Raw genomic sequence first — 16,481 nt, 5'->3', positions numbered from 1 at the left:
TAATGAAAGTTAAGTTCTTATAGTTTCTGTAAATTTTACAAAAGTTAGTGTATTTCCATTATATTTCTCCATCCTCCAAATTGGTTAAGCTCCCTCAAATTGTAGAAGATGCCACAATATTTCATTCTACCATGCCAGATAAAATATTATGTTATAAATCTACAATAATTAAAAGTTTACCCAAGTAGAAAAACAAATCAATAGAATGGGAAAAAGAAAAAGCTAGAAATAAGTCCACTGATATGTAAATTTTAGCTGTATGAGAAAGTGTCACAAAAATGTGATGAGCGGATGAATAATTTAATATAAGGTGTTGGGTAACAACTCAGGTGATGTCCAAAATATTGGCAACAGTATGGGATGTGCATGGGAACACATGTTGGCCGTTCCTACCCGGTGTCACTCTACAGGTGGGTGTGAACTTGATTTAGCTCTGTCTTAAATTAGGAAATTGGGAAAAATACACTTTAGATCCATATTCCACACTATGTTGAACTCTGGATGGATTAGCACATTAAACATAAGGTTTGGGTTCTTTTTTTTTTTCCTTTTTAAAAAATGTTTACTTATTTTTGAGAGAGAGTGGGGGAGGGGCAGAGAAAGAGGGTGACAGGATACAAAGTGGGTTCTGTGCTGACAGCGGAGAGCCCAATGCAGACCTGAGCTCACTAACTGGAGATCATGACCTGAGCCGAAATCAGATGCTTAACCGACTGAGCCACCCAGGCGCCCTGAGGTTTGGCTTCTAACTTGTTATTTAGAAGAGGGATACAACTTTCTAAGGGCTGAGCAAAACAGGAAACTGAACATGTGACTGTTGGATTGTATGCCACTTTCATAACATGAAAATTAATGAAATAAAAAAGGAAACAATTACCTGGGAAAAAATGTGGGAGTCAAATATAACAAAGGGTTAATGTTTAAAGAAGCCACTTAAATACGTCAATACAATGAAGAGTCCAATTAACAAAGAGACACAGTTTGGGGGCGCCTGGGTGGCTCAGTCGGTTGAGCGTCTGACTTGAGCTCAGGTCATGGTCCCACTGTTCATGGGTTCGAGCCCACATCGGGCTCTGTGCTGACATCTTAGAGACTGCTTTGTGGATTGTGTCTCCCTCTCTGCTCCTCCCTTGCTCGTGCTCTGTCTCTCTCTCTCTCTCAAAAATAAATAAACATAAAAAAGTAAAAAACAAAACAAACCAAAGAGACCGAGTTCATAAGTGAGCAATATACACAAGTGTGGAGGTGAAGCAAACATAAGAAAAGGTGCTGGCCTTCCACACGAATGAAAGAAATGCTAAGCAAGATAGCTATAGGTGCTGTTAAAACAGTTCACATCAGCAAAGATTTTTTTTTTAAGGGTATTTATTTTGAGAGAGAGAGAGAGAGAGAGCACATGGGGGGGCGAGGGGAGAGAGAGAGGGAGACAGAGAATCCCAAGCAGGTTCTGCACCGTCAGCACAGAGCCTGTTGCGGGGCTCAAACCCACAAACCTTCAGATTGTGACCTGAGCTGAAACCAAGAGTCTGACCCTTAACCGACTGAGCCACTCAGGGGCCCCAGCAAAATGTTTTAAAAGATTGGGTGCCTGGCTGGCTTAGTCAGTAGAGCGTGCGACTCTAGATCTTGGGGTTGTGAGTTCCAGTCTCACATTGGGTGTACAGATTACTCAAAAATAAAAATCTTCGGGGCGTCTGGCTGTTTTGGTAAGTGGAGCGTGCTACTCTGGATCTTGGGGTTGTGAGTTCCAGCCCCAGGCTGGGTGTAGAGATTACTTAAAAAAAAAAAAAAATCTTAAAAAAAAGATAATGCCTATTGCTGGTACAGCTGCAGTTACACTGGCAACTGTGTACGTTACATGTAGTAGTTTTCTTTCAAACAGAAATAAAAGGAATATATTTGCAATATGAAAAATAGAATAATAAAAATGTTTCTGCCTCTTTATAATCATACATCTGAGAAAAATCACAGTTTACGAAGAGGATATGGAATGTTGAGTCGGGAATTTTAGGTTTGAATCTGGATTCTAGTATTTTCAAGCTGCGTGATCCTGGGAATGCTGTTTACTTTTTCCTCCTCAGTTTCCTCATTTGCAAAGGTGAAATTATCATATGTATCTCAGAGGATTGCAGGGAGGGTTAAATGCAATGGTGTGCATGGAAATTGAAAAGTGCTGCATTTCCGTGACACTTTGCACCTTTGTCCACAAGCCTCAGTTTCCTCATCTGTCACATGGGGACGATGATACCTATTTCGTGAGTTCCTTGGGATAATGCACGCATTCTTTCATTCAACCGCCAGGATCCAGTAGTCATGGGGGTGCTGACCTAGGTGCTGGCCGCACTGGGGTGATCCAACTGGACTTGAGTCCAGGGACAAGCTTGTCCGGTGGTGATCATGCTGTGGGTCTCAACAAACACAAACGTGCTATCATCAGCCGTTCTGGGAGTGTGGTGCACTCAGAGCTCCTCCAAGGAGATCTCGCATTTGCAATCCTTATTTGCGTCCTCGGCATAGAACGGGGGCTCAAATTAATGCTCCACCAATTGGATGGAGGGGCAAATGCATGCATACATGTTTACAGGAAGGTGATTGTTTTAATGAATAATCTGAAGTCCCCTAAATGCCCAACAGAAGACGAGTGGCCGAGCAAACGGTGTTGCAATCATTCAGCAGAAGAGTCTGCAGCCATTAAAATGGAAAATTATGAGGATCACGAAAGACAGAGACGCACTGGATATAATATTACATGGGGAACAAAAGCAGAATACAAAGCAGCACATACCTTCCCAATTACAACTGTATCTCCACGTGAAAGCATACTGAAAACAAACGCTTTTATTACAGTAGCGGGGATTCTGGGTGAACTAAAAAAAATTCCTTTGACGGCTTGAAACATTAGGCATGCAATGAAATAAGGAGAAAGAAGATGGTTGTTGCACAGAGAGAAAGCATAGGTGACCGTATTCAATTTTTGCGCTGAAGTAGAACGTACAAAGTGCACTGGGGCGTACCCTCCGTGCATCTGTGTAACCTCCACCCAGATCAACTCCTAGAACGTTAAAACTGGGTAGTTCTCCACAGGAAAAAGGGCTTTGCTGTATACCCGTGAGGGGTGCAGGGAAAACTAACAGACAATACTACTTTGCGGAAAGCCATCGCTGTGTTTCTAACGGGGAAGATGCGACGTTAGACCGTATAAAATCTGCAGAGAGCCCCGCTCGCATTTTCAGATGGAATTGGGAAGTTGACAGATTTCCCAAGGCAAACAATGTGAGCAGGTTTTTTTTTTTTTTTTTTTTTTTTCCCCCTTTTACACTAAAAGGCCCAAATGGAAGAAAATCGCTCTGGAATGATTCCATATAATATGCATAACTGCAAATCTGACACCACCCAGGTAATAGGCATATAACCTCCCTTGTCTCTGCAGCAAGATACACAAAGTGACACGGAAAAATCCCACTGGAGCTAGGACTCTGGATTGGGCCCCCCCCCCCTTCCCCAGTTTGGGTGGGAAAAGACCGGACCCGCCCGGGAAGCGCAGGGGGGTGGGGGCGGGGGTGGGTGGGTGTCTGTCCGTCCCTGCCTCAGTTTCCCCCAGGCGCGGATGCCCCGCAGCCCCCCAGATCCCCAGCCACAAACACTGCCGCCCGCCCCGGCGTCCCCGCTTTCCCTTCCGGTGGGTGACTTGGGGTGTGGGGGGGGCTCGTGTCTCTCCAGGCCTCTCCGGGCGCTTCCGCAGACCCCCCTCCGCCGGCGGGGGCGGGCGCTGGGGCTGAGTCACCGGCGCGGGAGGGGCGCGGGTCAGGGACCCTGACGTCAGGACGCGAGCCAGACTTTAAAAATAGTGAAATGCTCTGTGAATCAAAGATGATCCGATGGGGAGAAAACAGGCGGGCGGCGCAAGGTCTTTCTGCTTTTTCCTGCAAGTAATTTGTCCTCGACCTGGGGCCGCGCCGAAGTTACAGATGGAAACAGACCCAAGCGCCTTAGGTGTCCGGAAACTCAGGAGAAGCAGTCGGGGTGAACTGGCCTCGTTCTGTGCAGTCACGGGCCAAGGAAGGGGCTCGGGGGAGGGGAAGGGCGAGGAGGCCCGGCCCCCTTCCCCATCGGGGTGCCCTGAGCAGGTGGGGCGGCCGGTTTCTGCCTTAGGACGGGTAAAACATCCGGCTCGTAGGGTGGGGATCCGGGGGCGCGGACGACAGAGCCTTCTCTGCCCAAGCCGTCCGCGTTGACCCCAAACCCAAAAGGATCTATGTTTTGGGACTACGTTAGGTGTCCAGACTGGGCCGCCCCGGTGGTTCATTCGTACGTGCCTCCCCTGCTGGATATTCAGTCGGCCCCGAGCTTTGCCAGCTTTCATTAATTTAATTGGTTTTCTTCTTTGGATGGAGAATAGAAATATATTAGTCAACGACTTCAAATAACCTCCCCGCCCCAAGGAAAGTCTCGGTGCATTCTCCGTGATGAGGCCGCTAAGTTCTTAAGCGGATGCTTCCGTACGAGCATAGAATCGCAAACGTAATATTTAAACGGCACTAAAGCCGGGCACGCAGCTGGCATTTAATAAATTCCAAATAACGAGTCAGACCGCATCAGTGGCTCTAAATTCAAAAATCAATTCTGTAACATTAATAATAAAAACAATCACCTGTGGGAATTAGTGTGGGTTTTTTTTTTTTTTTTTTGCCTTTTTTTTAGTGATTCACAAGCTTGTGGGAATAAGTGCAAAAAATAGGATTTACCCACTGCATAAAAAATGTTCTATTTATAAAAACAAAGCAAGGCCCATAATTAAACACCATATTGCTTTAAAGGATAGTTTCAAATTTTAGTTTCTTGATACAATTAGCTAGCTCTATTTTTTTTTTTTTTTAAATGATAGTACAGGAGGCTAGAGGGCGTATAAAAAATAATCTGAAGCAACTTTATAACAAAAACAAAAAAGTTACTTTCAATTTCTGTTGTTAGTCTTCACATATTATCAAGATGTTGCCATAAATTGTGAGCTCAAGGTGGAGGGCAGGTTTTAATGAGGCCCTCTGGGTTTCTACTCACCGCCCCCCCCACCCCTTCCTTTCAGGTACATTTTATCCACATGATGAAACATCAGTGTAGAATTAAATATTATACTGGCGAAGGGATGCAGAAAATAAACGTGTTTTATTTTACCTCTGATTTTCTCCCGTTGCACTTAGGGCTATCAGCGACTTGCACATGAGGTATATAGCTACAAGTATCAATTTGTGCTGTTGGGTACCATTGGAATAATTTATAGCAATAAGGGCTGGTAACAAATGGTTGCAGGAAAAAATCCAGCTCCATCTATAGAGATAGAGGCACGAAATATATAAAGAAAACCTTGGCTGGGATTATGAAATGAGTACGAAATAAAAAAACTTGAGATTGCATTACATTTTTTAAAGACAATTATCTGGGTATTGGGGGAGGTGAAGAATGTGACTATATAACTGGACATTATGACTCTAATTTTCTAATTACCGCCACGCTCATTTATAACGGTCTAGGGGGATGAAAAAGATAATTGTTTTTTCAAATGAGATCTCATGACTTCTCAGAGGGAAGTCACATTCTGTGTCACACTGTAGAAGAGAGTCATTGCCCTTTTCTTTTAAAGGGATTCGGAAGCATAAAACATATTTATGATAAATAGGCAGCTATTATATTGGAACAAGTTGGAGTCTGCAATGAATTAGAATGATTTAAAAAGGAGATGTTAAAAAAACAAAACAAAACAGGCTTGCTTTCTTCCCAAGCACTTTTGAACAATTGATTCTATCTATTAGATGAAAAATTTCAACCTTTAATATCACCAAAGGATAAACAGCAAGGATATTCAGAATAAATAACAAGTTAAATATCCTACCTCTATGACAGAATAACGCTTTTGCCTTCATCATTATAAAATGTTAATTGGAGATATTTTAAGAGACATCCTTTAGAAGAAAATAACATAACCCAGAGACCCTGCAATGGATTGCCCGCAATATCTGACATATGCTAAAAAATAACCCCGTGAAAGGAAAGACAAGAAACGTGACTGAAAAATAGGGACATCAGAGAAACAGGACAAGTGGACAGAGGGTATCCAGGTATCGGAGTGAACAAAAAGTAGTTCAAAGTCACTATGCTTAATATGCTTAAAGAACACAGAGACAAGTGTGGACCAAATGGGTGAAAAGATGAGGTATTTAAAAATGAATTAAAATGGGGGCGCCTGGGTGGCTCAGTCGGTTGAGCGTCCGACTTCGGCTCAGGTCATGATCTCGCGGTTCATGGGTTCGAGCCCCGCGTCGGGCTCTGTGCTGACAGCTCAGAGCCTGGAGCCTGCCTCGGATTCTGTGTCTCCCTCTCTCTCTGCCCCTCCCAGCTTGTGCTCCCCCCACCTCTCTCTCTCTCTCTCTCTCTCTCTCTCAAAAGTAAATAACAAATATTGAAAAGAATGAATTAGCCTGGATCAAAAAGCCGATAGGACTGGCTATGGTCCCAGCACAGTGCTGACCAGTGTGGTCCTGGCCGTCAAGGTATCTTGCTCCTAGCCTTAGCAATGATGTCGACTAAAGGGTTTTTGTAGCTGTGCCTTTAAAGTCACTGTACTGCCTGTAAGTTACATCTCAATAAAAAGATACATTTCTTAGGAGATATTCTTATTTGGATGTCAAATTGTTCCCAAAGAGTCTGACCTCTATCTTGTACTTAAAAAAAAAAAAAAAAAAGCCAAAATGCTCAGTCTAATCTCTTTTCAGTCACTGAGAAGCGCGGCATTAGGATCCCGATGGTCTCCCTAAATTATTCCTGACATCGGCTGTAAACGAAACGGGAAGTAATTGCTTGGAAACCTCAAAACTGATGGAAAATTATTCCGATCAAGATATTTTTATTGAAATGTTATCGTTTCAAAATCTGGCAGTTGGTTTCTGGTCTCACCATGATGCCAAATGTGATACGAGTCAAATATTCAGTGAGCTATCCGGGTGGATCAAGGAATACGAACTTGTTAAAATCTCTGCTGCTCATCCAGGCCGTTACTTATGTCAGCAACCGGCTTAGTAATGGCCGTGACTGAAAATGGGAGAAGGGGCCGGCCCCGGGGTGTCAGGCAGTGACGGGTGACTCAGTCTCCTTCCTGGCTCGGCCTGGACTAGAACCCAGAGGAGGCAAAGTGCCAGCAAACCCAGACAGGGGGGTGTCTTCATCTCTCACCCCTGTAACCCCAAGAGCAGCGAAGCTGTTCATTCATTGCTTTCATTAGAGGCGCCAACACAGGATATCAAACTTGCAAGAATTCTTTTCACATAAAAGATTTCTGATGGCCGTTTCATCGCTAGTTTCAATTTCCTGTTCATTGCAGACACTACTGTCTGGGAGCAGCATTTAAATGGAAGATATCATGCGTTTCCCCCCAAACATTTTCTGCTACCTGACGGGAAACATGATGAACCATTCTTTTAACCTGAGTGGGGTGTTTATTTCCTTGGTTTTCAGTGCTGTCTCCAGCGTTTCAATTTTCTGAGCATTCAGAGGCTTCTACTGATTCTCCCTTCTTAAAAGGTTGTCAAGGCTGCTGCCAGCCCAGGACTGTCTCTGAGTGTTGTTTTGCTGCCACACGACAGACGGAGATTAGATTCTTGCTTCCTGGTTTGCCACAGGCATATTTTGGAATCAATAAACTTCCCTGTCACAGCCCCTGGTGGGGGCAGGGGGGTGGCGGGGGGTGGGGTGGGGTGGGGGGGAAAGGCACGCTGACGCTCGGAGGCATGGGTGGACAAACCAGGGCCCCAAGGCCAAATCCAGGCAGCCGACTTTTTGGTGCAGCCCAAGGGCTAAGGAGGGCTGCTACATTATTAAACGGCTGGGAAAAATCAAAACAGGAGGAATACTTTGTGGCACGTGAAAATTACATGGAATTCACATCTCGTCCATAAACAAAACATCATTGGAACATATGGTAGCACACGTATGAAGCATGGCCACGTTCATGCTGCAACAGCACGGTGGGGTCGTCGTAGCCGAGACCCCATGGCCACCTCCATAACCCAAGGAGCAGCGAAGTTCTAGAACTTCGGGACCTAACATATCTCCCATTTGGCCCTTTAGAGAAAAAGGTCGCCCGCTGATCGGGATTCAATGATGACCCTTCCTCCCAGGAACGTGACCTGATTTGGAAATTTTTTTTTTTTTCTTTTGTAAATAATCAAGAGGAGGCCTGGAAAGGACCCTTCCGAGTGCCTTCAAGGAAGCGTGGCCCTGCTGACATCTTCATTTTGGGTCTTCCCGCCTTTAGGATTTGTGAGACAATAAGTTTCGGTCATTTGAGCCTCCCCGTTTGTGTATTTTCTGATGGCAGCCCCAGGAGATGGAAACATCCCTCCTGATCTAAAGTGAAATACCATAAACATCATCCCCTAGAAGGTTCTCGTGCCCTTTCCAGATCATTGGGTTCTTAAGAGCATCCGAAGTCATCAAAGGCCGCAGACCTTACCCTGTTTCCTTCCCTTCACAGGGAGCCCTGGGCTCCCTCTTGGTAATGGGCCCCCTCAGTGGTGTCTTTCTACCCTCCATGCACTCTCCAGCTCCCCTCATGTGACACATAGCTTATTTTTCCCAAATAACAAATGAATCAAGAACTGTCAAACTCCCACCTGAACCAACTTCTCATAGCCTCCTATTCAAAAATTATAATTTTCCCAAAGAGGCTTTTTTTTTTCCCCTAAAAGATAAAACGAGAATGGTTGCAGGTGATTTTCTTTTTCTACCAATATTTTCAAGAGCATTCACCAGGGGAAGCGTCCAGAAGCAGCCCAGAATATGGGGGAAACCTTCGGCTTTTCATTTTAATATCCCAGATAATAAAATGAGGAAATAAATGTTTGGGGAGCTCCTTTCCAAAACATTTTAAGGAAACCAAACCTGTTTTTCTTGTTTTTTTTTTTAAAATTTTTAAATGTTTTTATTTATTTTTGAGACAGAGGCAGAGCATGAGCAGGGGAGTGGCAGAGAGAGAGGGAGACACAGAATCGGAAGCAGGCTCCAGGCTCTGAGCTGTCAGCCCAGAGCCCGACGCGGGGCTCGAACTCACGGACTGCGAGATCCTGACCTGAGCCGAAGTCGGACGCTTAACCGACCGAGCCACCCAGGTGCTCTCAGACCTGCTTTTCAAAAACATGTTCAGTTAAAATATTTGATGAAAACAGATTACCAGTGAGAACAAAGAATAAAGTCTTCTGATCTACATTCTCCAATTAGTTGTTTACAGTTTTAAAAATGTCTAAATCATTTGGGGAAGTCACTCCAACACAGGTATAAAGCTCCTAACGTAACACAATACAGACACTTAGATATGCATAAAATATAAGCTGAAGGGTGGTTATTCACTTCAACAACAGGGCTTTGGGATTCCTTTATAAACGGTTTGGTTTATAAACGTTTGCTTGCGTTGGTTTAGAGCACATATCTTGCCAAAAAATCAAAGCTCCAAATACTCATCAAACAAAAGCTTTACTGAGAAGCCGCTAGACGTCCAGTTCTCATTCTGGTGCTCTGGGGAAAAAAAAACATACTAAGACATAAACTTTGACCTCAGTGAATTTATGGAATTCGTTTTTAGTCTGCTTGCAAAGATTAGAAAATTACGTAGTTAAGGGCTAAATGGATGGAAAGATTTATATGTGCAGCCATTTTCCGGGCAAACAAAAGGTCCTTGCACCTGTCGTGAAGCCACGCGGGGGGTGGGGGTGGATGTTCATGCAGCTGCACCTTCAAGGAAGAATAGACATGAAAAAGAGGGTGGGGAAAGGAAGTTCATGATGGTACAAAGCCTGACAAAGTAAAATTAAATGGCACAGTTGGAAGGTATGGGTGGTCCCCCAAACAGAAACGGGCTATTTCCCCAAAGGGTCCTTACGAGGATTTTTAATTTCTTACAGAACATATGATAATCAGTGGTCAGCTTCTTGCAATTAGCCGATCCACACAGTTTATCTAATCGTATAGTGTAAAGGGCGTACGTCCCTATAATCACAAAGGAGACGCTAGGCGCTCCAACATGGCACCAGAGTTGTCGCTCTTTACCTCTCGGTTCTTCCTGATCTCTGTTAGACTTCCTCAGTCTGTGCTCTCTGTGTTGCGGCAAAAATGGCCACTGGCGGTTCCTGGCCTTTATCGTACCAGCTCCGGCGACCCAGCTGGTCGGTAATCTTGCAGTTACACTGGGCCCTGTGGCTGCATGAAAAAATCAAATCAGTGATACCGACCCTGCCTTTCAAAGGGTGATGTTTTGTTCATCACGGATTATTTCTTGCATTAGTTTTCATTTTAAAATATACTGCCTTCGACTATTCTTTACTGAAGGTAAACATGTTTACATGTTGTGCCCGGGTGAGTGCCTGGCTCACTTCAACCCGGTTCCATCCTCCCCCCCCCCCCCCCAAGTACATGTTATGGGTTGAAATGTGTCTTCTCAACAGGTTGGGGAAAGTCCTAGCCCCCCTGTACCTAGGAATGTGACCTTATTTGGAAAGAGGGTCTTTGCAGATGTCCTCAGGTTAAGACGAGGTCATTCAGGTGACTCTGTGTGAACTAGAGGTGTGGGGAGAAGAAGCCAGGGGAGGACGGAGGAGGATGTTGGAGGGCTGCACCCACAAGCCAAGGAAGGCCAAGCACTCTCAACGAATCCCAAAGCTCCAAGAGGCAAGGAGGGGCTCTGCCCTACAGGTTTCGGAGGGGGCGTGTTAGTGCCAACTCTGGACTGCACACCCCTGGCCCCCAGAGCCGTGGGGGTCCCCAGAATGTGCGATCACACATTTCTGTTGTTTTCAGCCGCCTGTACTCTGTCACTCACAGCCCTCGGAAATGGACAGTCCCTGTGCCTTTGGCCCCTCCTTCCGGCTTAACTCCTGAGACCCAGACCCTAGAAGCCCACGCTGGCTTCTGGGCCTCTTTGCAATCTTCTCTCCCTTTGTCTGCTGCTTAAACGTTGGCTCCCTCAATGGGAGGTCTCTTGTGCGGTGTCTCCAAACACCCCCCGGCCCCCACTTCTATTGTGTAAGAAAAAGAACCGCTCCCCTGGCCTGGCAGCCAGGGGTGGTAACGACCAAGAACAACTTGGAGGAGGGGGGCTCAGGACAAACTGGGAGGCAGTTAGCAGTCTGGGGCACAGACCACAGCATCCTGAGGATAAAGATCTGGTGATGGCAGTGGCGGGGGGAGGGGGGGGCACGGGCAGGGGAGCCGGGGGCCGGTGGGGGGGATGCATTAATTAATGAAAGGTGCAACTTCAAAGTTACCTTTTACCCCGCTCTAGGTTTTTAGCCAGGTGATAAATCCTACCGTTCCTCCTTCAAACCATCTTGCCCCCGGTTGCCCAGACTGGAAGAATAAGGCCTTTTTCTCTGATTTCACTTACTGGCTTCTCCCAAACAGGCTGATTTCAGGCTTTGAGGCATTTCTTATTACTTGGTCACAGAGGGCCTGATCTTCTATAGTGCTTGATATTGCCACCTTTAAGAAAAACACGGCATAAATGGAATTTCACAGCAATCTGCTGAGTACATGGGATTGCTATCAGGAGTTCATAAATCTCTTTCTTGAGGAGGTGAAAAGGGCGGGGGAAGATGAGCTGAGGAAATACAGTTCTGTGGTCAGGTTCGCAAAGAGCAGAGACCAGCGTTCAGTAATTAATTCCGCACGTGACGAACAGCGAGAAGCAAACGGAAAGGGCCTCGCGAGTTGCTGATGACCATGATGAAATCCGCACACCCGAAACACAAACTCGGTCACGTAGGCTGAAGGCATCTTTCCAGCTCCCAGAAACAAGCAAAGGGCAACTCACATCAGCTCAGAAGTACCCTGCTGAAAAAGTGGGCTTCTTTTTCTGATGCCTGGAAGGCATCGTTATTTGATCCCATGAATTCTTCGAGAACAAGAATAAAAAATCAAGCCGGTGTCGGTGAGGCAGGACATCAGTGCACCGTGCTGGGGAGCTCGACACGCACGGAGATGAGGGGCCACAGAAAACGCCTGTTACGTCGGCCCATGTGCAGGAGCACCTCACACGGCTCGCGTCTTATCTACCAGGAGCCCTCTGGGTGCATACTTTGATGCTTAAAAGGCAGTAGGCATTTACTAAATGTGCTTTATTCCGATCCACTCTGTTGCACTTCCGTGATAGAGAAACTTACCAGCCATCTTCCCAGCTCTTAACACACCAAGGTGGGGGGGGGGGGGGGGAAACAACTTTCAGAATTACCACGCTGAACTTTAATGCTACTCTCAGAAAGTTACTGCTTAATTCCACATCTCTTATGCAAACTGAGAGGCACACGATTTCATTTCAACTTATTAAGTCAATTACCTGAAAAATAGACACCAAATTACAATGTATACTGTTTTTTTCCCACTCTATAGAGAATCAAAATGTCACAGGTAGGTGGGATACAACAGAATTTAAAAAGTTTTCTGCTTATGAATGATACATAATTTCAAATGACTCATAGCACTTGTTGAAACAAAGTATCCAGCCTGGCTGACTCATGAGAGCTCTGACACTAGAGTTTCAAATAGAGTTTCCATAATAACAAAAATTGACCCAACATGTACGCATTGCAGAGAGTTGTCCTGACCACAGCAAATCGGTGGTGATCAGGCTATCAATCATTTGAACAAGCAGTTCTATCCCAGGATGATGCACTCAGTGACCTCTCCCCATCTGGATGCCTCCCCAGAGCTACCGTGAGGACTTGAACAGCATGCTATGGGATACATTTAAAAATCTTTTTAAATGCCGGCTCTATTGTAAAGCTCTAATGAAAAAGGAGCACTCTTTATTCGCCTATAATTTTGAAAATGGCCTCATTTATTCTCCAAGTACATTCAAGACACTTTGGATAATTTAAGAATATTGTATTTCTTAAAAAACAAGGTGTGAGAAATGTCAATGTTATTTGTTTCATCTCCTCTCGCTCCCACAGAGCCCGAAGAGATCACACAATGGATTTTTCACTTTGGTGTCTTGTCAAGGAGAGAGTATCGGAACAGAAAAATAGAGCCCCGAATAATTGAGACTGATTCACACTTACCGGTTCGCAACCACTTCTACTTACTAATTTATAACGCCTTTGTGAAAAGTCAGACCCCCTTCATTCCAGCTTCCTCTTCCGATACAGAAGATGGAAATGTTACTTTAGCTGCAGAACTTCAAAGGGGAGAACTTTGGAAACAAGCTGAGTACTCTCTGCCTTCTGCCGGCCTTTCTAAAAGAAGAGAGAGACTAATGGATTTAAGCGAGGAAGGTGAGCAGGTTAGCGCTTATTCAAGTCCCTTATTCGTATCGTTCAGCTTCGCTGTCCTTATAAAAACACCTTTGCTGTATGAAGAGGGCACCCAGGAATTTTGTTTTTCCTCCCAGAGGAAACTTCTCAGGAGGAATTACAAAGTTCTGAGGAGCGGTGAGCGTCTCCTAAGAGCTGATTGTTCCAGAGAGTTCTAGTGTCCTAATGGACTCGTCTATGCACTCGGCCAGTAACTATCCAGGACCTACTGTGTGCCAACCAGAGAGGAGAACAAGAATGAAATGGCACCCGACTTCACAGAGTTTACCCTCCAGCAGGAGAGAAAGCTTCCGAACAAGCAAGCCCTTCATTCATCACAGAGCGTGATGGGTCTTGGGAGGGGAGCGGGGGCGGAGGGCGAGGTGGGTGCTCACTGAGCCAGATTGGGTTGGGTCCCCGAGGAGGCGACTCTCGACCTGAGCTCCGAAGGATGGAGATGTGGCCCCTGCCAGCAGTGGGGAGAGTTCTCCGGAGATGGAACGGAGGCTGGGTGCCCTGAGGTCTGCAGGGCTGGGCTGTATGAGGACGTAGGAGGTCAGAGGAAGCAGGGGCAGTGTTCTCTCTCCTCCATCTCGTCCTCCCTTCTCCCCCTGCTCCTTAGGAGGATGCCGAGTCACACTCAAGTCAGCTGAGGGTGCGGGGCTCCGGGGGAAGCACGGACGAGCGAGCGCAGCCCTGAGAGAGCGTGTGCCTCCGCCCGCCCTTCAGCGGGCACAGGTGCGTTCTTGCCCAAGAGGGGACTCTCTGCAGCTGTAGCCCAGCCTGTCTGCGAGACCCCGAATCTCCGAGCCACCTGTTTGCTCTCAAGTCAGTCAACAGTGTGAACGGCACCCCTTTCGGCGTGGTACGGTGCACAGCTTGAACACCCGTACACGGCCGCCCTGGGGGCGAGGGAAGCAGCCAGGATGAGGCAGGGTTCTGGCTCCTGCTACTGGCAGTGCCATGAAAGAGCGAGGGAGAACTAGGGGGCCAAGTGGAAGAAAAGAGCAGGAATACCCGCCCCTATGTTTTTTTCCAGTTACACCGTGTAAAATGTCACGGGGGCAATGGGCAGTCTCAATTTGTCCCTTTATCCTTTAAACGCAGTAGGGGGACACAAACTGAAAGCCAGCTCCAGCACCCTTGTGACTATCACAAGGGTGACGGCTTTGGGATCTGGGGTCAGGCTGCTTTGCTGCCTGCTGGGCCTCTCCGTCTGCCAGCTAGCAGGTCCCTTCACCCGGGCCTTCGCCTTGCCATCTGTAAAGTGGGGGGTCTTGGTGACCCCAAGGTACGCTCCCTCTGTCGTTCTGCCCTGTGTCCGGATTCGCAAGCCATGCTGGGTGGGGGGAAAGGGCACTTCTTTAAAGCAAACATTTAAATTTCGCTTTTTTATTCACGTAAAAGCAACCCAAGTTTTTCTGAGCAAGTGAATTTTAAGTACAGAATATCAAAATTTTCAATAAGGGACTATCACGTATCTCCTCTTGGCCCATGTAACATGCGGTAACAATTTACACATTATTCCAAAATGTTTCTAGCCTTTGCCAGGGGGAGTCAGGGAAAGAAATGGCTTCTTTTTCACAGAGCTCAAACACAATGTGGTCAGCAGGAAGGATACATGTACACGGTCCCAACGTACAGGGCGGTCATAACTAAGTCAAACTTGGCCTGTTTTACGTATCTTATTCTTTCCTTTATGCCTTTGAGTTTTATTTTATCTTATGTTCTGGAGCTAGTAAAGTCTGGCCGAAGAGTACTTAGATTTTGGGAGATCCTGAGAACTTTCAAAATAACGTCAGTGCTACCAGGGAAAGCGAGTTAATGGCACAAGAATGGCCCACGCAACCGTCAGCCCATCGTGAGAAAGATCTACGTTGAAACCGATCACATGCGCGTTGGGAATGGACCCCCCGAGACTTCCGTGGCTTCACCTTATCTTTCAGCGGAAGGTTTGGCTCTTCGTACCATGACGCTGGGCAGCCGGTCTCAGCACCTCTGGTCTCCACTCAGGGGGGCCGAGAACCCGGGGCCAGGGGCACTTCCGGGAAGAAGGGGTAACGCAGAACCACGGTATCCAGCACGTGGCAGGTGTTATCCTGTTCCCACCGACTTCCAAGTGAGACTGGGGTGTCCGCTCAAGAGTCTCCGGATTTACTATGCTATCATTTCAAGAGAGTATTTCTTGTTCACACGCCCCACGAGCTCGCAGCAAATCTCCGTCCCAGACAGAAAATGTGGCGATAGTTTCTGATGTACCTACGGAAGTGGGGTCCAGCTTGATCTCCTCCATAGAGTCAAGTGAGAATGATGTTCCCTTTCCTACAGGCTGATAGGTTCTGGTTTCTACCTCAACTGTAGGACTCTGTGATCTGCCTGCTGCTGGATTTGGGGTTCAAAGAAAAAAAAATGGACAGTGTCTTTACCCTTTCTTCGTTCCTCAGAATAATACCTTAAACAGAAGGGTTCCTCAACAAATATTTGTTGAATTTGAATTTCAAATTTGTTCTCTACGAATAGATTCAATCAGTGATCAGCCCAGGGTTTGTATCTCAAATTGAAGCTGAGACGTTCACTGTATCAATCAAGAATTCTGATTACCAACTGCAGAAATCGATTCTGATTAACTCGAAAGGAGAGGGATTTCTGGGAAGGACGTCGGGAGCTCACGGAGCCAAGGAGAAGGCTGGCAAAATAGTCTTGGAAAGCTAACGAGACGTGCAGGAGCAGGAAGCCAAGAACACCGAGATCCCAGTGCAAGGACCGTCTGGCTGGGCCTCCCCCACGGACACCTGTCGGTCTGTGCACCTGCCATCGCCACCCCCTGGCTCCTAACTGCCGCCATCATGGTTAATAATCCATTGGTTGGTTGGGGCCACTCCCTCAAAATTCAAAGCCATGGACAGGAGTGAGCAGTTGGCTGGGACTAGGTGTGTGCCTGTATCTTGGCTGCTGGAAAGTGGGGAGAGAGCACGTCTACCTTCTTGCCTTCTGGAAGACGGGGACCTCACCGTGGAGAATTTCACCGAAATATGAAGGGTGTTATCAGAGTGGAGGGAGCAGAGGGAGGAAGAGAGGGAGGAAGGCGGAGGCAGAGGAGGGGCAGGAGGAGGAGGAGGAGGGGAAGAGGGGGAGGGGCGGAGGAGATATATA

The sequence above is a fragment of the Felis catus genome, chromosome A3 (genome assembly GCF_018350175.1).
Source record: "Felis catus isolate Fca126 chromosome A3, F.catus_Fca126_mat1.0, whole genome shotgun sequence".
NCBI classification, from domain to species: Eukaryota; Metazoa; Chordata; class Mammalia; order Carnivora; family Felidae; genus Felis; species Felis catus.
Note: the sequence above shows the minus strand (reverse complement) of the source record.